This window comes from Rattus norvegicus, chromosome 11, assembly GCF_021556685.1.
Source record: "Rattus norvegicus strain SHRSP/BbbUtx chromosome 11, alternate assembly SHRSP_T2T, whole genome shotgun sequence".
NCBI classification, from domain to species: Eukaryota; Metazoa; Chordata; class Mammalia; order Rodentia; family Muridae; genus Rattus; species Rattus norvegicus.
Window position 1 is genome coordinate 66,144,422 of NC_141544.1, and position 27,164 is coordinate 66,171,585.

At 41.5% G+C, this 27,164-nt stretch overlaps 1 pseudogene; it reads left to right on the plus strand.

Annotated features, from left to right (window-relative positions):
* Positions 1–23,139: 23,139 nt before the first annotated feature.
* Rplp0-ps8 (ribosomal protein lateral stalk subunit P0, pseudogene 8) lies at positions 23,140–24,087 on the plus strand (annotated as a pseudogene).
* Positions 24,088–27,164: the final 3,077 nt, after the last annotated feature.

Sequence of the window (27,164 nt, forward strand, 5' to 3'; positions counted from 1 at the left end):
GTAAGGGCAGTAACTTGCACAGAACAGAATCTGGACTCAGGGGCTGATGCAAAGGTCATGGAGGGATGCTGGCTGGCTCTACACGGCTTGCTCACCCTGCTTTCTTATAGAACCCAGGACCACTAGCTCAGAACTGGCAACACCCACAATGGGCTACACCCTCTCCCACAAATCACAAATTAGAAAATGATGCCCTGTGAGCATGTTTACAGCCCAATCTTATGGACACATTTTCTTAACGTCTCAGATGGCTTTAGCTTGTGTCATGTCGACATAAAACTAGTCAGTATAGTACTTAAGACAGACTCTTGATTAATCACAATGGCTGCACCTTAGGGAACTTGCAGTGAGGGAGAGATACATCTGCCACAGTACAAGCATGGGATGACTGGCAGCAAGAGGAGTATCTTCTTGCACACTGAGGGCTCCATGGTGTATAAACAATCTTACAGACAAAACGATTAAACAAGACAAAGCCCCCCTATATCAGATGTTGACAGGGATGCAGGGCAACAATGCTTATTTGCTGTTGGTGAAGCTGCAAAACAGCACATCTACTCTGAAGGATGAACAGCACATTTACAAGATTTTGATGAAGCTTAAGCACAGTCCTATGAAATCCATCAACCACTCCCCTAAGCCTTTATCTGATTATATTGAAAACTTAGATCAACATAAAACCCCGAATATGAGTGTTTATAGCAGCACCTCATCACTGTCCTGAACTGGATGCAATCAAGATATCCTTCAATGAATAAAACAAACAAATACACCAACTTTAGTACGTACATACACAGGGTGGGATATTATTCAGCGATAGAAGCAAACAAAAAAACCTATCAAGCCTTGAAAAGCCACCCTGCTAAGTTACAGAAGCCAGTAGAAAGGTCTGTATGTTATATGAATCTAAGTATATGACACTTTAGTGTATAAAAATAACCAGATCTGGGGTTGGGGATTTAGCTCAGTTGTAGAGTGCTTGCCTAGCAAGCACAAGGCCCTGGGTTCGGTCCCCAGCTCCGAAAAAAAGAAAAAAAAATAACCAGATCTGTGATGTCAGAGACTTGGGGCCTGAGAGGGAAGAACAAGTGGACCATGGGTGTGTGGTTAAGGGAGGAAGTTATTCCTTATGAATAGTTTCCAGTGTATTGATGGCTGCAGAGGTTATACACCTGCAGTGTACAACACAGACACTGAGCTTTCCTGCAATCTATAGGCTTTGGTTAGTGATAATAAGACAACATTGGCTTATCAATTATAATAGACAGACTGTACTGGTACAAGATATTTTATAAGGGATATTCTATTGCATATATGCGAACTGTCTGCTAAGTTTCTATAAATCTAACATTTCCATTATTTGATGTCTAACTGAAAAAGGCAATATACAAAAGAAGAACCTTCCACGTTCATGGGCGGGCAAAATTAATATTGTGAAAGGGTTGTCTTACCAAAAGTAATCTCAGATTCAAAGCAACTCTCATCAACATTCCAATGATATCCTTCATAGAACTATTTTTAAAATCTAAAATTTGAGACAGAGACACAAAAGACTACATGTAGCCAATGTAATCCTAAGCAAGGGGAAAACAACTCTGGAGGTGTCATCTGACTTTGCATAGTATCACAAAGCCAAGTGGCAAAGACAGGACAGCACAGACAGAAAAACAGAAATGTAAATCAATGGAGGAAAGTAGAAACCTGAAATACACACAGATCTGGTCACTTGATTTTCAATAAAAGCATCAGAAACATACACTACAAAACAGGCAGCCTATTCAACAAGTGATGCTGGCAAGCTTGATAAACATCTGAAAAAAGAATAAAATTAGATCCATGTTTCTCAGCCTGCAGAGAAATCAATATAATATGGATCAAACACCTCAATTTAAAGGTAAAAATGCTGAAACTGCTAAAGGAAAACATAAGAAATGACTTCAACATAGATACATGAGCAAGAACTTTCTGCACAGGACTCTAATAGCACAGGAAAATAGGCCCAAGAATGACTGCATGGGATGTATGAAATGTAAAACTCACACAGCAGAGGAAACTCTCAGAGGGAACAGTCTACAGAATAGGAGCAAACCTTTGCCAGCCATGCTCAGTCAGAGAGTTAATATGCAGAATATAAAAAGACCTGCAGAATTAAAAGTAAAATATTGCCAATCAATAAATGGGCTAACACGACGGAAAGTTCCCAAGAGAAGAAACAAGAATGGTCACTAAATATTTGTATTAGCTACTTGTCTTGCTGCTGCAGTAAAAATAACCAACAGGATTCTGGGAAGATGTTTTAATGACTAAGAGCACTTGCTGCATAAATTGATTCTGAGTTTGAATCAACAGCACCCACATCAAAAGTCAGGCATAACTGCACATGCTTGGAACACCATCATTGTTGGAAGGCAGGAGGAGCCATAGGATTTTGCCCACTGTCAACTTGGCTCAAGATTCAGTAAGTAAGTAAGCACATATATGCACAAGCATCCTCATAAGCCTCATGTTCACACACACACGGGGGGGAAGGAGAGAGAGAGAGAAAGAGAGAGAGAGGAGGAGGAGGAGGAGGAGGAGGAGGAGGAGAAGGAGGAGAAGAAGAAGAAGAAGAAGAAGAAGAAGAAGAAGAAGAAGAAGAAGAAGAAGAAGAAGAAGAAGAAGAAGAAGAAGAAGAAGAAGAAGAAGAAGAAGAAGGGAAGGAAGGAAGGAAGGAAGGAAGGAAGGAAGGAAGGAAGGAAGGAAGGGAAAGGAAAGAAGGAAGGAAGGAAGGAAGGAAGGAAGGAAGGAAGGAAAACTTAAGAACACCAACAGAAACCCCCAAGAAAAGCAACTTAAAGACAAATGGGTATATTTTTAACAAAAGTTTCAGGACATCATCCACATTGGCATGGAAGATTTGCAGACAGAAAAAAAAAGAGCTGAGGTTCACTTAGTGTCCACAGTTAGGAGGCTGAGAATGATAAATGCTTGTGGTTAACTTGTGTGTTTATTCATTCCAGACCTTCAGACCATAGAATGATGTCACCCATAGTTAAGATGGGACTTCCCACCTCAACCTAATATAGATCACTGCCATGCCCAGAGATTTCTTTCCATGGTGATTCCAAATGTCACGAGGTTGAGAATCACAGTCAACTATTACAGTATCTAAAACAGGGTCCAATCCTGTGGCCATCAGAAAAATGCAGATTATAACCACTTTGAAATTAGTATCTCACCCCAATTAGAGTAGATATCACCAAGAAAATTGATAACGAGTAGTGTTGTTGGAAAGGATAAAGGGGTACAGGGAGAAGGAAACTTTATTCATTGTTGGTAGAAATATGAAATAGTCTAGCCACTAAGGAAGTCAGAGTGGTGACATCCCAAAATATTAAAAAAAATAAAATAAAATCCTCTGAGAGGCTCTACCAGCAGCTGAGACAGATGCAGATACTCACCACCAAGCACTGGACTGAGGTCTCAGACCCCTATGAAAGAGTTAGGGGAAGGACTGAAGGAGCTGAAGGGGATGGCAACCCTATAGGAAGACCAACAGTGTCAACTAACTATGATCACTGGGAGCTCCCAGAGACTAAGCCATCAACCAAAGAACATACACAGGCTGGTTTGTGGCCCCAGGCACATATGTAGCAAAAGACTGCCTTGTCTGGCCCGGGAGAAGACATGCCTAATCCTATAAAGATTTGGTTCTCCAGTGGGCATGTCGCCTCTCAGAGAGCAATGAGAAGTATGGAGGAAGAACTCTGTGAGGAGGCACCAAAGGGAAGGCAGAACATTTGGGATGTAAATAAATAAAATTAATTAATAAACATGTAACTACCATAAAACTCAGATATACCACTCCTAGGCATATATGCAAAGGACTATATCTTACCGCAGTAGACTTAGACAGCCATGCTTATTGTTGGTCAACTCACAATAGAGAAGCAATTAGTAGCTCTCCATAAATGGATGAATGGATGATTAAAATGTAATACATGCACACACACAATGGAATTTTATTAAGCAACAAACAAAAAATGAAATTTGCATGAAAATGGATTGCTCTGAAAAGCACTAGTGAGGTGACCGGAACTCAGAAAGCAAGCGTCTCATTTTCTCTCTCATATTGGAATTGTAACTTCTAAAGTGTATATGTCTCTGTATGATTGGCTATTAGTATACAGGAAAATAGACTATGAAACTGGAAAAGAGACAAAAGAGGTGTCCCAAGAAGTGAACAATAGGACATGTGGGTCATGAATGTGGCAAGAAAGTTGTTGAGGGTGGAAGATTACTAAGAGATAGGAGATGGTAGAGAAGAGGAAGAGAGGCAATACAAATATTCGTTTTGAAAATTCCATAATCAAACAATACCTTATATGCTAATTAAAAGTAAAATTTTAAAATGATGCCTGATTTTTTAATTTAAGAATTTTTAAAAGCACTGCTCTGAATTGTAAAACTACAGCAGTACCAGTATCTATCTGCTTTTCAAAAAATACTGAAAATAAAGTAAGCATGCTCTGAGTGAAAGACCCCAGCTTAGCAGCAGTAACGCCATTTTGCAAGGCTGTACTTAAGATGACTGGTTCAGGGAAAGGTTAGAACACTGAGTACACAGCGGCTGCCAAGCAGGATGTGTTTGGTTGAAGGCCTGGCAACAGGACGACTTCGGTTGAGCACCTGACAATGAAAAAAAGCCCCGGGAGAGGTCCCACACCCTGGTTGGGGGCCGAGTCAGTCGTTATGTTCCAAGAAGGTAGCTAAGAAACTTGCCCCCGGGCTGAACCCTTGGGGGGCCGAGTCAGCCGTTATGTTTCAGGAAGGTAGCTAGGAAACTTGCCCCCGGGCTAAACCCTTGCCATATTAGAATCCACCAATTATATCCCTGTAACCATGCATCTGCTTCTGTATGCTTGCTTCTGCTCCCCAAAATCCTATAAAAAGCCCATCCTTGGTTCCGCGGGGCGCGCCAGTCCCCCCAGTGACTGAAGCGCCCGCAGGTGCCTGTGCCTGTGTATCCCGACAATAAACCAAATCCTCTTGCTGATTACATCCTGTGGTGTCTCGGTCTGGTCTTTGGAGTTGGAGGATCTCCAGCCCGAGGGAAAGTTCTCCCTGAGAGCTTTTCATGAGTTTTCCCAAGATGATCAAATTGATGTCTATTGTTCAGGAGTACTTGATGGATTCTCCATTTGTTCTGAAAATGATCCCAGGGGACAGAAAATAGACATCTTTTTAACAATTTTGAGACAGGGTGTCACTCTGTAATGTTAAAAATGGCCTAGAACTTACTCAGTAGCCCAGGTTGGCCTAGAATTCACTACGTAGCCAGTGCTGTTCCTGGAACTCATTAAACAGCTTAGGTCAGACTTGACCTTGAGATGATCCTCCCTGCCCTTGACTCCTAAGTGCTGGGATTACATGTGTCCCCACCTCCAGCCTTCATGACTGTATTTGAATACAAGATACTGTGCTTCACCCTTACAAAGCTTCACAAGTTCCTAATAAAGGCAAATTTGCTTTATTCAAAAATTTAGAGGAGGAAATATAGAAAGGAGAGAATATGACATTTTCTCAAGACCACCAATTCTACACTGGCAGAAGCTATGGTCAAATCTTGTTTATCTAACCAAAGTTGTAGCTGTAAGACTCCAATCCCCGCTTTCATGAAGACTCCACCCCTACGGCTTCTCAGTAGACTGGCTGGGAAGAGTTATCACGGCCCTAGTTCCTTAATCTCCAATTTCCACAGGCATGCACTAGTTTGGTTATTAGAGAAAGATGGAATTTTATTTTATCTGGGTATGCCAGGAAATTAGCTTTCCAGGAAAGTCGGCCCTCCTTCATGGTCTACCATGGAGTGTCATGGGAAGGGAGAGATTCTCCTCCCTTGCCCTTTGTCAACAGTGACCCTCAGTAGAGCTGGCCCTGAGGTCATCAGAGTAGGAAAGTTGACCCTGTCCCTTACCCGCTAAGCACTCAAGAGAGCAGGCCCTGCACCTCACCTGGGCACCACAGTAGAGCTGGTCCTAGATGTGGGAGTTGTAGGTGAGCCAACCCTGAGGATATAAGTGTGAGAGGTAAACCTTGCCTCTTGTCTGCTGTGGGGATGGGACACAGATGAGGGAAGAGACTCCTTTCTCCCATACCTCGTCCCACACCATCTACTACAGGCAAGAGAGCTAGGTCTGGGGTCCTGAGAGTGGGAGAACTGGCCATGTCCATCACCAACTGCAACACTCGGGAGATTGTGTCCTGCACCTCCTCTAGGCAGCAAGGCAGAACTGGCCTTGGTAGTGTGTGGGAGCGGTTCCTGTCAAGCTGGCCCCAAGGGCACGAAAGCAGGAGAGCTGGCAGACTAACCAGCTTAAATACTTCCATGCCTAGATCCAGGGCTTAGAATTGGTCCACTGCAACATTTACCCCATTGATAAACTGCTAGAATACATAAAGGGGCAGTTCCTACAGATCCAAAGCTACAGGATCTCTATGGCACAGAGCAACAACAGGATATCTAAGTGGAGTCCCAGTGTGGTTCCTGTATTGATAGAGTAGCAGAAGCCAGAGGCTTTTGTACCAGAACAAATCCTTGTAACAAACATTTCCTAGAAGTGTGCACAAAACAATATGCTGTGGGACACATTGTGACACACTACAACTTCTACAATGTTTTCCTATACTGGGGGAGAGAGGTTGTAAGGGTGGAGGGCAGGTACAAGGTGAAGCGAAATGCGGGGTACTGAGGTGGTTGATGTGAAATTTACAAAGAATCAATAAAAAGGATTTTTTTTTTGGTTCTTTTTTTCGGAGCTGGGGACCGAACCCAGGGCCTTGCGCTTCCTAGGTAAGCGCTCTACCACTGAGCTAAATCCCCAGCCCCAGGATTTTTTAAAGTAACATTCAAGAAGAAGAGGAAGAGGAAGAGGAAGAGGAAGAGGAAGAGGAAGAGGAAGAAGAAGAAGAAGAAGAAGAAGAAGAAGAAGAAGAAGAAGAAGAAGAAGAAGAAGAAGAAGAAGAAGAAGAAGAAGAAGAAGAAGAACCAGAATAGCGAGGCCTAAATCTCTCACTGTGTCACTAATATCCCAAACAGTGTGTAGCAAATCGCCAAGGTGTTCTAGAAGAGCCTGCCTGGGTTTACTAATTTGCAAAATGAAAGTAAGAAATTTATGATTCCAAAGTCCATTTTTCAATCTGAAAGTTCATTATTCTATGAGGAATAAACTTTCTATAAATGCAAATCACAGAAACAAGAATCCTTCTTAAATATTATTGTCATTTCATATGAAGAGAATTCATATCATTGTCTCTTCCACATGAAGAGAATTCTGTTCTCCAACAACCTTTCCCCAAGTTTGCCACTGTTGGGCCTCTTCAAAACAGAGAACCATACATGAGAATGTCACAAGGAGATCTACTATTTTGTAAAACTAAGATATGCTAATAGATAAAAACAACCTGTAAGTTCTAGAATAAGTAGTTAAATGAAAATCAAACACAATTTTTATCTAATGTTAGAAAACTCATGGTTCAGAAACCGAAAGCATATAAAAGGTCATTATAAAAACTTCTTTTAAATAAAAGTTTATGGTTAAGTATTTTTAATTCTTCTGATGTAGTATTTCAGATATGATTATACCTTCAAGGTCCAAAAGGACACATGAGGAAGAATGTGATTGGAGGAATATTTTTCATATGCAGTTTCACAACAATTTCATGATGGAGGATCAGTAAGGTGGTTTAGAGGTGTCAAGTGCTTAGTTGCAAATCTAATGACCTGAGTTCGATTCCAGGAACACACTGTGAAAAGGGAACAGGCTACTGGAAGTTGTCCTCTGATATCTACGCATGAGCACACATGACAATGTTATTACTTTTTTAATTTTTATAAGAATTACATGATGTGGTGAAATTGAATTTTACACTCATCAGTGAATCAAATTATATTTTTAATCTATTATTAAGGACTATAGCTCTTCTTTCGTATCTTTCTAGAGACTCCAGAGTTGTTTCTGTGCCCCCTCTCAGCCCTCTCTAGTTCTAACCTTTGCAGAACTTAGTGATTATTTTCCCTTTGCTCCCATGAATCTATTGTGTTGTGAGGTAACTTCAAGACAAGAGACTGTGAGCATATGCTTTTTGCATAGTTTGGTATAGTATCCTAGAATTCAGTTTCTCAAAAGGGACAAGCAGAATAGCTTGAGCTGATATTGAATGCAAATCTTCACCCTACTGTTTCTCAGCATGATAGTACAAAAAGAAGTCAAAGAAGTGGACAGATTGTAAGGAGAGGTCATTCATTTCCTTGCAAGCCACAGTGCAGTTGGTGACCTACACAATCAGCTGGCTGGAAATGTGGAATACCAAACCTCTTCTTAGACCTGCTAAATCAGACTTTGTTTTACTAATATCTCTGAGTTGTTTGCTTATTTACAATATTCCACTTCAAACCAAGTGACATCCCCACCTGCACTGGATGTAATCACAGGTGCTCACTGTTTCATAAGACAGCTCTATCCACCTCTTCTTTTAAAGTGCCCAACTCAGTATTTTTTAATTTTTATATATATGTTATATGTGTGTCCACATGCGTGTGTATTCATGTGTGACTGCAGGCATACACATGCTATGATATGCACATGGAGCTCAGTGACAACCTTGGGTGCCAGTCCTTGCTGTCTACAGGTTTGAGACAGGGTCTCTTGTTGGGTCTCTTGTTGGGTCTCTTGCTGTGAGCAAGAGACTAGATGCCCTGTGACTGACTAGCCATCTCCTGTTTCCTCCTTCCATCTTGCTATAGAAGCACTATGATCAGATCCTGTCTATCTAATACAGTCCATCTCTACACTGGGTTATGGTTTCATCTCTTTGGAAGATAAAATGCTAACCAAAAGCAATATAGAAAAGGAAGGGTTTATATTGCTTATAGTTCCAGCGTGAAGCTGTTCTGGCAATCAAAAGGTACAGAGATTACTTTTCATTAGCACACAAGAAGGAGAGAAAGATAGAGACAGACAGAGAGACTGGCAGAGGCAGACAGATAGACAGACCAAGAAAAGAACAGGGATAGGCAAATAGACAGAGAGAAAGATACACACAGAGAGAGAAAATGGCTAGGCTTGAGTATAAAACTCATATCCAGCAATGTACTTGCCCTGGGAGGTTTGTCTCTTCCTAGTAAATGGTTGTGCTCCCTAACATGAACCTTTGGAACGTTGGTGGTTTGAATAGGAATGCTCCCATAGGCTCATATATTTGAATGCTCGGTCATCATGGATTGGTGCTTCTTGAGAAGGACTAGGAGATGTGGTGTTGTTGGTGTGGGTGTGGCCTTGTTGAAGTAAGTGTTTCACAGCGGGTAGACTTTTGGATTTCAAATGCTCAAGCTGGTCCCAGTGTCTCTCTCTTCCTGCTCCCTGAGGGTCTGGTTCTAGAACTTTGAGCCACCCTATCAGCCTGTGTGCCAACATGTTCATGGTCAGAAGTTCACTAAACCTCTGAAACTGTAAGCAAGCCCCAGTCAAATGCTTTCCTCTATAAGAGTTGCCTTAGTCATGGTGTCTCTTCCTGGCAATAGAACACTGACTAACACAGGGAGTATTTCTCATTCAAACCATCAGTTACAGGCTGTGGAGCATCAAACTCTGGTCTTTAGGCTGGACCATCTTCTGGCTTTCCAAATCACTCTTTACTTGAGATGGGGTCTCATGTAACTTAAGCTGCCTTAAAATTTGATGTGTACCCAAGGATGGCATTAAACTCTTGACCCTCCTGCTGTACCACACAAGCTCTAGGGTTATCAGTAAACACCACCACACCTGGCTTCCAAGCTACCAATTAAGATTCATTTGAAAGCATTGCTTTAATTCTTTCTCTTGCTCAAATGAATCAGTCAATGTCCAAATTCATTAGTCCATGGATCGCAACCAAATGAGATCTGAATTCTTTCAACCTTACTTTGTCCTCTTCTCTACATGGCATCTCTAGTCCAACAAAATTCACCTAGCTGAGTCTGCATAATAATCTTTCTGGAAGGCTTTCCCTTATTTTCCTGCTTCTGTTGACCCCAGACTTATGTGGTTCATCAGTCCTTAATGATAATTTTCCTTTCCTATATTAATCAGCTTTATTTCAACTTACGTATGATAGGGCAGACAGATGAAGAGATCACCACTGGGAAGCTAGTTTGTAGATCTTGATTCCCCAAAGGCAGCAGGGTATGTGAGAATGCACTGACGCAGACAAGAGGTAGAGGAACAGGAACCTATAGGCAATAGCCTTTGATAAGGTTGCTGCAGGGAAAGAGCCAGGAAGGCTGAGTAGGTAGACTCGGCATTGTCTAATTTGAGTAACTTCAGTCAATTCTATAGGATATGAAGGATGTATTGTGGTGTGTGGTACCTGATTCAAAATTGATATGTTCCAGAGCAACTGAGTAACAGTTTGGAGTATGAAAACCCAATAAAGGAGTTCCCTTTGGGACCAGGGAGACATCAGATGTCAAACAACAGAAAGAAAAAGTAAAGGAGCTGACCATATGCTCCCTAAAAACTTAGACATGCTTTTGTCTCGGTCTATTGTGAGAGTACTTGTCCTGTACTTGCCTCAGATTCAACAATTCTTTTTATTTATTTATGTTATTTTATGTGTATGAATATTTTGTCTCTGTTCATGTATAAGCACCACACACATCCCTGGTGCCCAAGAACAGGCCATTTAGAACTCCTGAAACTACAGTCATGAATGCTTGTGAGTGACCAGGTCAGTGCTAGGAATCAAACCCAGGTCTTCTGCAAGAGCAACAACTGCTCTAAGTGACTGAGCCATCTCTTCAGGTAATTCAGTCATCTCAAATGCTGCTCCTGTCCTCCATGACAATGCATAGGGGTAAAATGGGTTCACGGATTGATGGCAGGAGCTAATGTGGTCACAAGAAAGCTCTCATCAACCCTCTTCCCCAACCCCATTTTTAAGTCAGAGATACTCTTTAGAGATCATTTCTAGATCATTTTAATTCACCAACCAAAATGTTCCGTGATGACAAAACTAGTGGCCTCCACATGGCTCTGAGTTCAGCAAATAGTGAGTCTTTGGGGACTCTAATTACTTTTAATAAGTACTTTTTTGTGATCTGGAGAGATGGCTCAGCGGTTAAGAACACTGACTGTTCTTCTAGAGGTCCTGAGTTCAAATCCCAGCAACCACATGGTGGCTCCCAACCGTCTGTAATGGGATCTGGTATGTGTGAAGACAGCTACAGTGTACTCATATATAATACATAAATAAATCTTTTTTTAAAAAAAAGTTCTTTTTGCTCTCGGAGAAAAATCCAAGTCACGTGTTCTACCTAGTGCATGATTTTGCCAAAAGCATGGCAAGCACTCATTGCCTTGCAGAGGAACATGATGTGTGTGAGCACATCCATTGGAATACACATGTGTGTGCACTCATATTTATAGGTACACACAAGCTGACACACATACATGTGTTTACACCAATAGGTATACACATACATATAAATGTGCTTAGGTATATATAGACATGGATGTGTGTGTATGTGCATGTACACACTGTATGTATACACACAGTGTCTGTGTATGTTTATGTGTGGGTGTGTTATCACATCCATAGATACACACATATAGATGTACAAACACATGTATGTGAACTAACATTTATAGGTACACAGAGATGCTGTCACACACATACACTCACATCCACAGGATCATACACACATAAATGCCCACATAGACACACACATGTGGGCATACTCACACCCATAAGTATACACACACACTTTATACACGTAGACCCATGCACATTCTGAAATGTCTGTGATAGAATATTCTGGCTACAAGAGGAACATCTCTCTATATCAGCTCCATGAAAGCTCAGGAAATATCACAGAAGAAGGGTGAAAAGGCATAGAGAACCAGGAGGAAGGCGGTGTGGCATATACATTTCCAGGCACAGGATGGTTAGTACACTCTTGAGTTTACAGCAGCAGTGATTCCCTTCAGGATATCTGAATAAGGTTTGGACCATCAACATCCTGCCATGGAGTGGAGGAGCTCATGGAACAACCATACACACCTCTCCCCAAAGATACACATATGGGATGCTGGGGGATAAAAGACATTTTCTTGAGTGATGTAGCCACTAGTAAAGTGTTCGTGTACCTGTAAACAACCCTAATGAAACTCACTGGGTCACATACACAAAACCAAACCAAAACACAGAAGCAGAAGGAGGAATAATTTGGAATAGAGGGAGGAATCGGTGAGATGGGAGAGGGACAAGACAAGCTTGGGGCTGTGAATATGACTGAAATACATTATGTATATGAAAATGTCATAATGAAACCCTATATTGTGTATAATTAATAGATGCTAACAAAACGTTTTCTGAAGATAATAGCCTCATAGTTGAAAGACCAAAAAGCAACCAATAGATTCTGGGTTGTTTATGACCATACAGTATTCAGAGGGTTCGTTTACCCAGTGTGCTCTTGGTAACAGACCCAGAACATCTCAAATCAGTGCTCATGTTCTTTCAGAAAATCAGCATTTAAAATACTACAGCAGGAGCTAAAGAGACAGGTGAGTGGTTAAGAGCACTGGCTGTTCTTCCAGAGGATCCAGGTTCAATTGCCAGTACCTACATGGTGGCTCACAACCCTCTGTAACTCCAGTCCCAAAGGATGTGATTCCTTTTTCTGACCTCCATGGGTACCAGACATGCATGTGGTACATATACATACATGCAGACTAAACAGTCATATGCATTAAAATTAAAATAAAATACTGCAACTTTTTAAAATTTTTTGTTGGGATTTTTGAGGCAGGATCTCTATATATCCCTAGATGTCCCGGAACTTACTGTGTAGACCAGATTGGCCTTGAATTCATAGAAATCTGCCTGCCTCTGCCTCTTGAAGCTGGAATTTCAAGCAAGTACCTCCACAGCTGGCCTTAAATATTTCCCACCAACGAATAGTGAAATATTCCATAAACATTACATTATTCATTCTTTAAATTACCTACAAATATGATAAGTAATAACACAGTAATGCTTGTTTGTATGTGCACCACACATGTGCAGGTGCCCGAAGAGGCCAAAGAGGATGCCAAACCTCCTGGAACTAGAGGTAACAGGCAATTCTAACCCACTAAATCTGGTTGCTGGGAACTAGGACTCACTTCAAGACTAGGAAGCATTTTTACCAGTTGATCTATCTCTATGTTTGAGCTATTCTATGCTATAGAGTTATTCTATGTTTGAGCAGAAGAGCTAGAGGCTTTGAGAAAGAAATTAGCTTATGAAAGACTACACAAGACCAAGTCAGTCTGCTTTCTAGCATGAAGTAGGAGGAGGCGCATGAGTCCCATCCTTAACTGAAGAGCTATAAACAGTTGATAAAATCTGAGGGAAAGAGCTTCATTTTTTTTTTACCTTCCTTTTTCTAAACACTTTTTATTGCTATTAATTGATTTTTAATTGATATATAAAGAGAAAATCACACACATTAATGAGCTAGCATATGTTTTACATCATTCATACATTATGAAATTATTCAATTAATTAAGTTGAAGATATATGCCTACTCGAATACTTACTATTTATTTCTTTTTTTTTTTAACAAAGAGAGCTTTTTATTAACTGGAGTGTTTCTTATTTACATTTCGAGTGTTATTCCCTTTCCCCGGTTTCCAGGCAAACATCCCCCTAATCCCTCCCCCTCCCCTTCTTTATGGGTGTTCCCCTCCCCACCCTCCCCCCATTACTGCCCTCCCCCCAACACTCACGTTCACTGGGTGTTCAGTCTTAGCAGGACCAAGGGCTTCCCCTTCCACTGGTGCTCTTACTAGAATATTCATTGCTACCTATGAGGTCAGAGTCCAGAGTCAGTCCATGTATAGTCTTTAGGTAGTGGCTTAGTCCCTGGAAGCTCTGGTTGATTGGCATTGTTGTTCATAAGGGGTATCGAGCTCCTTCAAGCTCTTCGAGTTCTTTCTCTGATTTCTTCAACAGGGGTCCTGTTCTCAGTTCAGTGGTTTGCTGCTGGCCTTCGCCCCTGTATTTGCTGTATTCTGGCTGTGTCTCTCAGGAGCGATATACATCCGGCTCCTGTCGGCCTGCACTTTTTTGCTGCATTCATCTTGTCTAATTGGATGGCTGTATATGTATGGGCCACATGTGGGGCAGGCTCTGAATGGTGTTCCTTCTGTGTCTGTTTTAATCTTTGCCTCTCTATTCCCTGCCAAGGGTATTCTTGTTCCCCTTTTAAAGAAGGAGTGAAGCATTCACATTTTGATCATCTGTCTTGAGTTTCATTTGTTCTAGGCATCTAGGGTAATTCAAGCATTTGGGCTAATAGCCACTTATCAGTGAGTGCATACCATGTATGTCTTTCTGTGTTTGGGTTAGCTAGAGCTTCATTTTTTTAAGGACATGTTCCTCCTGGTAAGGTTGATTATACTCCAGTGGATGACCTCAAACCTGGAGTATATGGGTAGCACAAACTTGAGGCAATGGGTTAGTAAAACAAAGTGAGAGGACATCAAGTTGGAAGGCAGTGAGGTGGCATGGATATGGGAGGAGTTGAGAGGAATTGGAATTATGTATAGTCAAAATATATTACATAAATTCTCAAATAATATTTCTTAAGTTAATAGACTAGTCTCTGGACCTACTGTAATAGAAATCACCTTTCTATTGCTTGTAAGAACTCTCAGGAAAACAAACACATAGATAAATATAAGCATGCTTGTGGCATTGTTTCACAATTCTTATTCTAATCTAACATCAATAAGAGCAGTTAATAGAATGAAAACTGTAGCTCCTTTAGAAGAAGGAGGAGAAGAAAAAGAAAAAGAAGAAAATTACTCCCAGACTCAAGCTAATTTGCTCATGAGCATCCTAGACTCCAATATCAATATTTAGGAACGCACGCACATGCACACACACACACATACACACACACACACACACACACACACACACACACACACATACAGGGAGGTGTATGGGTATAAGCCATGAGACTAGAAAAGAAATACAAGAGAGGGAAAGGAGTTTCTAAAGAAGAGAAAGAAAAAAATTAAATCATAGATAGCATGAAAGCAGCTAGGAGATCACTGGGTTGGCATAGTAGAAGGGATCTGGGGCATATCGTGGAGGCTCATGGTGGGAGAGTGGGACATGGGAGGAGCAAAAGTAAGTAATGTGTGCACGTGACAGAATGAAACAGTACTTTCAACTGGAATTTATAAGTTCTTTTAAGCAATGAATTTTAGATACAAAACCAAACAAACAAAAAACTAGCCATTACTTTCTTGCTACTTTTAATTGGTGCTTGAAAGACAGGTGTTGGGTGATCAGCTCAAAGGACCAGATGACCAACACCACCTGAATGCTTATGCTGTTTTTCTGGCACGTTCGAATACTTCCTGGCATATGTAACCTTTATCTAGCAGCAATGAGCTAGCAAACAGCCAGCTGAAAAGGGCACAACAATTTACATTTCAAAGGGAAAGAAAATATGCGCTGAAAATAATCACCTTCTCATTTCCAAGGTTTTATTATGGTTCACATTTACATCAGGACTGAAAGAAAAGCTATTTGTATCAAATAGGAAGTGTGGGTGGATGGATGGATGGATGGATAAGATAAATAGATGATTGATGTAGATAGATAAGTTAGATAGGTGATAGATTTATTTCCAGCAGAGATAAAAATTAAACAAAAATTGCATTATTTTCAGATGTGATGGGGCATCCTTTCGCATGTAACAGATGTTCACTTGGGGATCAATTTATCTTTCAGAACAGGCAATGATCTGAAGACCTAACATTCTGTCTCTTTGCACATGACACTATAGGCCACACTCCCTGAAGCAGAAGGTCCCTCCAGGGATGACATGGGCAACATGCTCTCATTGGGTTAGAATAACAAAAGAGTAATGGGGACATGGCATATCCTGCAAGGGCAGGGCCAGGCAGTAGAAGAAGCATCAGGCTGCATGGCTGGAAACACAAGTACTGACTTCTATGGTGATGGTATGTCATTATGTGAGGGCATGGACTTTTTTGTGTTTTGGGTGGTCAGTGCTATACAAAACTGCAAGATTTTCAGATAGTTGAATGAAAAGGAAAACTGACTTGCTATTTAAAATTACTTAGTTAATATTTCACAATCTTATTTCCAATGAATTCAATTTGTTTTCCTTCTTATGAATGAGTATACAAACTTCCATATTGGAGAAGTGAGCTTTCATTTTTTGTTGTTGTTTCGTTTTGTTTTGTTTTGTTTTGTTTTGTGGTAGTTTTTGAGACAAGGACTCTGGTAGCTTAGGCTCACCTAGAATTCACTACTTAACTGCTGATAACCTTGAACTTGTGATCTTCTTGCCTCCACTTTTCTAGTGTGGGGATTGTAAGCAAGCACCACCATGCCTGTTCTAGGCAGTGCTCAGGATAGAAGTGAGGGCTTTGTTTGCACTAGGGAAAGCACTCTACCAACTGTGCTATCTTTCCAGCCTTTACAAACCCTGTGTAAAGGGATCATAAGTATTTTAACATTTTATGTCATATAGGTCTCTGTGTCATATTTTGTACTTACCTTTAAAATAATTTTATTATTGCATTATTTAGATAACTTTCTCATTTGTGTCTTTATTAATTATATTGCAAGTACGTACATGCGCAGGAGTGCAGGTGTCCAGAAGAGGGCGTTGGACTCCTTGGTACTAAACATACAGGTGGTTATGAGTATTGTCCACATTTGATAAAGCTCTGGGAGTATAAATGCACCAAGAAAACTTTAAAATATGTAAAGTATGATTGGGTTGGATTTATGGCTCAGTAGTTAAGAGTGCATATTGTTTTGGCTAAGGATGAGAATACTCATTATCCATGTACCCATGTCAAATGACTCTCTCTTTACTGAACAAGTGCCAAGTTCCAGAAGAAGCCTGAGAAACTGCAAAGATTGGGAGCAAATCAAACAAAAGAGGTGAGTGATGCTTGAGTTATTATTACAAAAAATAAAGAAAGAAAAGAAAGAAGGGATTTCCAAATAGACAATATGGAAAATGGGTGTGAGCTATCATAGATGATTAACAAAGGGACATTTAGAATAGTATTTTAAAGGGAGTTAGAATAGTATTTTAAAAGGTAAAAGGAGCAGACCCAAAAGGTATGCATGGTATGTACTCACTAATATGTGGATATTAGCCAAAAAAAAAACAATGTATGACATACCCAAGACACAGTCCACAGAACTTAAAAAGGTCAACAAGTTGAAGCGCCCAAGTGAGGATGCCTCGGTCCCACATGGAAGGGAGAAGAAAGCAATCACAAAGGGAGAGGGAGGAAGGGACTGGGAAGGGAAAGTGTAAAGGGAAGGGGGTGGTGTGGGACAAGATCTGGTATTGGGTGGGGAAAAAGGACTGAAGTCCTGGGGGCTAGCAGAAAGAATGGAAACAGGATACCTCGGGAAGAAGGAGGTATGGAGGACCCTCCAGAATGTACCAGAGACCTGGGAGGAAAGAGACTCCCAGGACTCAAAGGTGGGGGGGACCCTAGATGAAATGCCCTACAGTGGGGAGAGGGAACTTGTAGAGCTCACTTCCAGCAGAAAGACAGAGAGTCAAGTGAGGGACGGGGTTGCTATCCCACAGTCAAAACTCTGACCCATAATTCTTCCTGTCTGAAAGAAATGCAGGGATGGAAATGGAGAGAAGCCTGAGGAAAAGAAGGGACTGTAGATAGCCACTGGAGGGTCTCAGACACTCGGGGTAAAGGAGAGACTCACAGGACTTGACAGGGATGACTTGAGCCAAAATGCGCAGAGAAGGGGAAGACAGAACCTGTAGAAACAACATCCAGCAGATGGGCATGGCCCTGGTCAAGGAATATGGGCACCCACCATTTCAAAATTTTAACCCAGAAATGTTTCTGGAACAAAAGAAAAAAAGGGACAAAAAAATGGAGCAGAAACTGAAGGAAGAATCATCCCCTGGGACTGTCCTACCTGGGGATCCACCCGGTTTGCAGACACCAAACCCTACACTGTTTCTGGGGTCAAGAGGCTCTTGCTGACAAGAACCTGGTGTGGCTGCTCCTTGGGAGGTCCATCCAGTAACTGACCCATGCAGATGTGGATACTTGAGCTAACCATCAGACTGAGCTCAGGGACCCTGTGGGGGAGTTGCAGAAGGACTAGAGGAGTAGAGGGGGATTGCAACCCCGTAGGAAGAACAACACCAGCTGGGGGGACCACCCAGTCCTCCCAGAGACTAAACCACCCAACCAAGGAGTATACAGGGAGGTTTCCATGACTACAGATACATATGTAGCAAAGGATGGCCTTGCCTGACAGCAATGGAAGGGGAGGCCCTTGGTCCTGTGGAAGTTTGATGCCCCAGCATCAGGGGATGCTGTGCGGCGGAGCGGGATAGGGTGAGTGTGGGGGGAGCACCCTCATGGAGGCAAAGGGAAAGGTGGATGTGAGATGGTGCATTTGTGGAGGGTAACCAGGAAGTGGGATATCATTTGAGATGTAAATGAATGGAATTATTGATAAAAAAGAGTTTGGGGTGACTCTAGCTGAGACTCCTAGCAGTACAGGATATAGATCCTCAAGTGGGAACCTCTTCTAGACAGGCGAGACTCCCAGGGGAGGGATATGGACATCTACTCACCCACAAAACCTTTGACTGGAAATGTGTCCTGCTTACAAGGTATGCAGATACAAAGATGAAGCAGAGATAGAGGATATGGCCAACCAGTGACTGGCCCAACTTATGCCCATACCATGAGCAAGAACCAATCCCTGACATTATTAATGATTCTCGGTTATGCTTGCAGACAGGAGTCTAGCATAATTGTCCTCTGAGAGGCTCCACCCAGCAGCTGGTGAAAACAAATGCAGGAACCCACAGGCAAACATTAGATGGAACTCGAGGAGTGCTGTGGAAGAGTTGGGGGAGGGAGTGAATGACACAAAGGGAATAGGGACTCCACAAGAAGACCAACAAGAGTCAACTAATGTGGACCTTAGGAGCTACCAGAGACTGAACCATCAAGCAAAGAGCAAGCATGACCTGAACCTAGGTCCCCACAGATATGTAGCAGATGTGAAACTTGGTGTTCATGTGGGTCCCCCAATAACAGGAGTAGGGCGCTGTTCCTAAATGTTTTGCCTGACTATAGATCTCACTCACCTATCTGGGCTGCATTGTCTGACCTCAGTAGGAGAGGATGTGCCTAGTCCTGCAGTGACTTGATGTGCCAGGGTGAGGTGATACCCAGGATCCCTTCCCCCTTCTCTGAGGAGAAGGGGTGGAGGAGGGGTGTGCGAGTTGGGGGACAGAAAGAGAAGGGGGTGCAATACAGGTGTAAAGTGAATAGATGATTGATAGATAGATAGATAGATAGATAGATAGATAGATAGATAGATAGATAGATAGATAGATAAAAAAGTTAAACAGAAGATGTACTCTTGGTTAAGTCTTGGGTAAGCAGCTTCCTTTGGCTACCGTTACATAAAGATATTTTGATTTCTGTCACTTTCTCTCAGTTTACAGTTTGGTTTAGAGGGAATGTGTTTGCACACACACACACACACACACACACACACACACACACACACACATATATAATATATACTTAGTTTCCATGTATCCCAAAATAGGGATCTATCAAATCTTATTCCATACATACATAGACCTCTTGTATGTGCCATCTGTGAAATCAGCATGGCAGTTTGTTAACTAAATCTTGACTCTTGGAACATTTTTAGGCACTAACAAACTTAGTCTTAAACTGCCCTTTTCCTCACCCCAAGCAATGCCAATGCGCACACAGCTGCTACTCCTGTAAGAAAAGGGAAAGGTGTGGAAGGATTTTATTTTATTTTGTTCCTATCAACGGTTGTCACATGAAAAGGATTCTAATGAGCCCTGGGTTTTGACAAAGCCAGCTTGCCCCACTGGGTGTAAACAAGCAGAGTGAAGAGGAGAGAAGGCAGAGAAATGAAGCAGAGTCATCACAGGGCAGGGCAACTCAAGTGCTTCCAGCCTCCCCAGCTCAGTTCCTCAATTCCAGGTCCACGCATTCTTTGACCCTCGTCAGAGTCTGAAATCCAGAGTCCCCCACTATTCACTGTCATACCACTCAAGTCCTTGCTTCCCTCTTCTCAGAGTAGAAGGGTCATCATGGTCCTTGGCTGTGAGTTTCTTGTGAACATCTACAACTGCCTCTCACCATGTTTTCTCACAGACTTATTAGAAAAACAAATCCTAGATAATCTAGGTATTGAGGTATTGATTATCCTAGTACTTAACTTGATTCATGCCTGTAACTGTACTAGAGTTGGACACACATGCACATCACACACACACACACACACACACACAGAGAGAGAGAGAGAGAGAGAGAGAGAGAGAGAGAGAGAGAGAGAGAGAATCTTTAAAGCTTAAATTTGTGACCTAAAAATCTCTGCTGTGAATCTTTGATACTGCCTTAAAAAAATTCAACAAACTTTCCCAGTTCTTTCCTTATAGACCAGCGTTAAGCTACCACCTCTTCCCCTTTGACAAGCATCTGGCAGGTACCCTTCCTCTGTCCCCACTCTTGTTCAATGACCTTAGTTTTTCTTCCTCTAAGATCAAAGAAAATAAGATCAAAGTTGGAGAGATGGCTCAGTGGGTGAAAAACACTTGTCACACAGCCTTGACAGTTCAGTTCCCAGAGCCCAACAATCATAGTCCGTGTTCTATTACTGGGAAGAGACAACATGACCACAGCAGCAATTCTTATAAGAAAAAGCATTTAATTGGGGCTTACTTACAGTCTCAGAGGTTCAGTCCTTTTTCAGGATGGCAGGTGACAGGGCAGCATGCAGACACGGTGCTGGAGAGGTGTCTGAGAGTTCTACATCCAGATCTGCAGACATCAGAAAGAAAGAGAAAGCCCCTGAGACTGAATGGGGCTTCTAAAACCATAAGCCCTCCTCCAGTGACACTTTTTCTCCAACAAGGACACACCTCCTAATCCTTCTCTCTAATGACCAAGCATTCATTATATATGGGACTATGGGAGCCATTCCTTTCAAAGTACCACACCAACCCATAGCAAAAGGAGAGAACCAATCGCAGAAGTTGTCTCTGACTTCCACAGGTATTATGCTCTGGCACAAGCAAGCCCTCACACTCACACATCATACACTCAGATACATGCCATCAATAATAATGAATGAAAATATTTTTAAAAATAGAACCACTAATGTATGATAAAGTAATCATATTTTCATATATGATTGCTTTATCATATATTCCTAACCACATTTACCACCCTATTTCTGCCCACATCTCTACATGCTCATAATTCAAAGTATAAGATATCTGTATTCCTAACTGGGTATTCTTCTTTGTCGCTCCATCTGTCTTTTTCTTCCTCTGCAATCATGTGAGACCATGATCAATACTAATTTCAAAGAAATAAAAAATGAAAACCATAATGGGATAGCATCTCACTCTAATTAGAATGGCTATAAGCAAAAATAAATAAGTTCAGATGAAGATGTAGAGAAAGAATGTTTTTAATATGATCACCAGCCCAGGCCAAGTTTAGGCTTCCTAGATAGCCCAGGATGGCCTTGAATTTCTGCTCCCACCTTCTAAGTGCTAGTATTGGAGGTGTGAGCTACCACTCTTGGTTTATGCAGTTTTAGGGAGAAAATCCATGGCCTTATGTATGATAAGTAGCACTTTACCAACTGAGCTATATGCCCAGCCATGAAAAGAGAATGATTGTACACAGTTAATAGAAAGATAGATTAGGGGAATTATAGAAAATAATTCAAAAGTTTCTCAAGAAATTAAAAATAGAAGTATGATAGGACTTAACTACTAGTAGTTATATATTCAAAAGAAAAAATTCATGGGCTGGAGAGATGGTTAAGAGCACTGAGTGCTTATTCAGAGGTCCTGAGTTCAATTCCCAGCAACCACATGGTGGCTCACAACCATCTGTAATGGGATCCAATGCTCTCTTCTGGTGTGTCTGAAGACAGCTACAGTGTACTCATATACATAAAATAAGTAAATCTTGAAAGAAAGAAAGAAAGAAAGAAAGAAAGAAAGAAAGAAAGAAAGAAAGAGAGAGAGAAAGAAGGAAAGATTGTTATATTACCTGCAAGCTAAGTTGGTAAGGTGTATCTGTTTATCCCAATATTTGGAAGCTTGAGGCAAGAGGATCATGAGTTTGCAGTTAGCTGGACTACGTATAGAGTTCAGGCCCAGTCTATGTACCCAAAGCAGAAGGAAGAAGGAGGAGAGGGAGGGAGCAAAGAAAAGAGAGACTCATGCTTAATGAGGTTCTATTCATGGTAACCACGGTAAAGAGTCATCCAAGATGTCCCTCTATGGATAAACCGACCTTTGAAAATGTGGTATTTGTGTTCACTGGAACATTATTCATTTGTTACAAATAAAATACTGTCTTTTGTAGCGACATGGATAAAACTGGAAGACTCTTTGTTAAGTGTTATGTTAACAGACCAAGTACAGAAGCAGAAATCAAATTGATTACATAAAGCTGGAGAGTGATCACTAAAGATTAGGAAACAGAATTCCCTAGGAGACAGGATAAAGGGCGCCAGAAGACAGTTATATAAGAGGAAAAGGACTATTTATTTGTTTTCCTGTTATGTTTGAATCTAAGGTATTACTATATGTCCAAGTTCACTTCAAATTCATTATGTAGTCCAGACTGCCTTTGAGCATGTCCCTATCTCACCCTCACAAGTGTGGGGCTTACAGGCGTTTGCCAGTACACCTACTAGGATTAACCACTAATGTCCTGTATCACAGTATGGTTTCCATAGCTCACATTTAAATACACTTTATACATTACACTAATATACACTTTATAAACTAACTGAAAGAAATGCAAAGTTTTACAATACACAGAAATAACAAAAATGAAGAGTGATGGGAACAGTAATTAACTTAATCTGATTAGTACAAATTATGTATGTATATTAATTATCTCACTGAAGCCTATAAGCACATACAAGTGTTATATGTTAGTATGAAATAAATGGCTCTTGCCAGGTGTCCTCATTAGAGTGACATCATCTCTAAACCCCATGTGGCAATCCCTGACTCACCGCCATGATGCCCAGGGAAAACAGTACAACTACTTCCTTAACATCACACAACTTTTGGATGATTACCCAAAATACTTCATTATGGAAGCAGACAATGTGGGCTCCAAGCAGATGTAGCAGATCCGCATGTCCCTCCGAGGGAAGGCTGTGGTGCTGATGGGCAAGAACGTCATGATGCGAAAGGCCATCAGGGACCATTTGAAGAACAACCGAGCTCTGGAGAAGCTGCTGCCCCACATCTGGGGGAACTCGGGCTTCGTGTTCACCAAGGAGGACCTCACTGAGATTAGGGACATCCTGCTGACTAAGAACGTGCCAGCTGCTACTCGAGCTAGTGCCCTCGCCCCATATGAGATCAGTGTGCCTGCTCAGAATACTGGTCTGGGAATGAGAAAACTTTAGGCATCGCCACTAACATCTCCAGAGGTACCATTGAAATTCTGAGTGATATGCAGCAGGTAAAAACTGGAGACAAGGTAGAAGCTGGTGAAGCCACCCACACTGCTGAACATCTCCCCCTGCTCCTTTGGGCTGGTCATCCAGCAGGTGTTTGACAATAGCAGCATTTATAACCCTGAGGTGCTGCACATCACAGAGCAGACCCTGCACTCTCGTTTCCTAGAGGGTGTCCACAATGTGGCCAGTGTCTATCTGCAGACTGACTACCCGACTGTTGCCTCAGTGCCTCACTCCATCATCAATGGGTACAAGCCGGCCCTGGCTTTGTCTGTGGAGACTGAGTACACCTTTCCACTGGCTGAAAAGGTCAAGGTCTTCCTCAGTGATCCATCTGCATTTGCAGCTGCTGCCCCTGCGGCTGCTGCCACCACTGCTGCTCCTGCAGCTGCTGCAGCCTCAGCGAAGGCCGAAGCAAGGGAAGAGTCGGATGAATCAGATGAGAATGTGGGATTCAGTCTCTTAGACTAACCCCCTCAAAGCAACCAAGTCAGCCTGCTTAATTTGAGAAAGGTGGACATAAAGGCTTAAGAAAAAAGAAAAGGAAAAAAGAAGAGTTAAATACATGATGTATAAGAAGTGCTTAGTTGACATTCTCCTCAGGACACCAGCATTGTGCTAATGATAGAATACTGTGCATACAGCACAGTAAGAATGGTTTCTTTGCAGTGCTGGGCACTGAACTCAGTTTTGTATATGCTAAGTAAATGCTGTACTGAGCTACACCCCAGATAGATAGATAGATAGATAGATAGATGATAGATAGATAGATAGATAGATAGATAGATAGATAGATAGATAGATAGATAATTTTCTCTTAACTTTACAATATATTACTATAATTATTTTATTTTTTGAACTTTTAATCTTCTTTACTTAATTCATAATTAAGCTTTATTTGCCAGGCATAGTGGTTCATGCTTTTAGTTCCAGTACTCAGGAGGCAAAGTCAGGGATCTCTGTGAGTTTAAGGTCAGCCTGGTCTACAGAGCTAGTTCCAGGACAACCAGAGCTGCATAGTCAGACCTGTCAAAAAAAGAAAGGAAGGAAGGAAGGAAGGAAGGAAGGAAGGAAGGAAAAAGAAAGAAAGAAAGAAGTGGGAAGGAAGGAAGAAAGAAACAAACAAACAAAGAAGGAAGGAAGAAAAAAGTTGGAAGAAAGGAAGGAAGGAAAGGTAGGAAGGAAGGATGGAAGAAAGAAAGGTTTATTATAGGAAAAAAGAGTGTTACTGGGTTGCACGGTTAACACAATTTCAGGCACTCACGGTAGTCTTACATCTTTCCAGTGGGGTGGGAGTAACTACTGTGTCAGATCCTCAGCCAAGTGAAGAGCCTGTATTTCCTTTGTGGCCATGGGATGCACCTAGTCAAGAACAGGACGTGTTCTAATTTGAGTGTACTAACTATTCTGATTGTATGTTTGTTCTGCCTCCACAAACACAATTTGACCCTCAGGGTTATCTCTGGATATCCATCACTGAGCTCGGCAAGTTCTCACGTGTAAAGGTGATAAAGCAGTCCTGAGCAAATGGAAATTTCCTGCAGAGATTGGTAACTTAGTAAAAAGGGGTAGTAGTTGCAAGAAAAATCTATTTTACAGAATAAAATCAAGATGAAAAGAAAGAGAACCAGAAACCAACGACTAGCAAGATAAATGATAGGACAGCAATGAGTGAGGTGTGAGCCCTTCCCTTCAACTGAACATAGTGCATATATTGGAAGAGCTGGGTAACTGCAAAAGGATCCTTCCAGGACAGGGAGCAAACAGTCTTAGAAAAATGTTGCAATTCTTGAACATTTGCTAAGTTCTAGATCCTTACGTGAGCTTTACATGCACACTCGTTCTTCTTTTTTTTTTTTTTATTAACTTGAGTATTTATTATTTACATTTCGAATGTTATTCCCTTTCCCGGTTTCCGGGCAAACATCCCCCTAATCCCTCCCCCTCCCCTTCTTTATGGGTGTTTCCCTCCCCACCCTCCCCCCACTGCCGCCCTCCCCCCAACAATCACATTCACTGGGGGTTCAGTCTTAGCAGGACCCAGGGCTTCCCCTTCCACCGGTGCTCTTACTAGGATATTCATTGCTACCTATGAGGTCAGAGTCCAGGGTCAGTCCATGTATAGTCTTTGGGTAGTGGCTTAGTCCCTGGAGCTCTGGTTGCTTGGCATTGTTGTTCATAAGGGGTCTCGAGCCCCTTCAAGCTCTTCCAGTTCTTTCTCTGATTCCTTCAACAGGGGTCTTATTCTCAGTTCCACACTCGTTCTTTTATTTGTTTACTTACTTGTGACACTGGGGCTTCTCTCTAGGACCTCACACATGGCAGGTAAGTGCTGAAAGACTTAGCAGCATAGTGGCCCATTCATTTGCTGTATGTTACTTAGTTTTTGTGTGTTTGTGTAGACAGGGTCTTGCCATGTAACCCAGACTGTCTTTCAACTTGTGATCCTTTTGCCTTGGCAGGCCTGCTGAGTGCTGGGATTGCAAATGTATGCCGAAACGCCCAGCCTAAGTCACTTAACCTTCCTCATAACATATCTCCTCATGTAATTCCCATTATTCTCTCTAAAAAAATAAACCAACATGCTCATGACTGCATCACTAGGAAGCAAGGAGGCCATGGGGTAAACCCAGACAGATAGTTTGAAGCACACTGTGTTATTTTTAAACAAAAAAAAATTATTGGTATATATTTCAGGTAAAGGAAGCTGTTTTAAAAACACAAAATTCAGTGGGGATTTCTTTTAGTGTTTGTATTTTTTATTTTTGAGTATATATATATATATATTTTTAGTATTTTTAGAGTTGTATAATCATCACTCTCCTATCAAGAAATACAATATTTTTGGCACTCAGAAGAAACCCCATATCCACTTCCTCCACTCTCCATTGCTCTAGCTTTCCAACCCTAGGAACCATTAATCTACCTCTGAAAGTATTTAGCTCTTTGGGGTCTTTTGGGTGGTGCAAGTTTATAATATGTGTCCCTTTGCTGTTGGTGGGCCATGTATCTGTAATCCATTTCTTTTATAACATTCCATTGTGTGAGTCTACCCACCATTCTTTTGTATCCATTTACTGGCTGAAGAAAGCATCTGTGTTGCTTCAGCTTCAGATTCTTATGAACTGTCTGGAGAGAAGTCTCAACTGTTGAAGGCTAGGCTCACAAGCAAAGTAGATTCTTCTGAACACGTGAGTGAGTATGTGGACATATGTTTTCATCCCCTTTGGGTTTGTACTGAGGAGTGGAATTGCTATGTCATCAGGTAATTCAGTGTTTAACATATTGAACAATGAATAATTTTAATCACTGCCTCTTCTGGTACCCGACAAAGGATACTTCTTGGAAGCTGTGATGATATAATTATTGCCAAAGAAAAATACTCAGGCTATTAACAGATGCCTTTGAATTCTAGAATCTTTGTGGTTTCATTATTCTGGCTGAATGAATTCTTCTTACAACATGAAATGGAACATGAATAATTGTAAGCTGAAGTTAAAAAATCATTGACTGTATACTATGTGCCAAGAACCTTCATGAGATATACT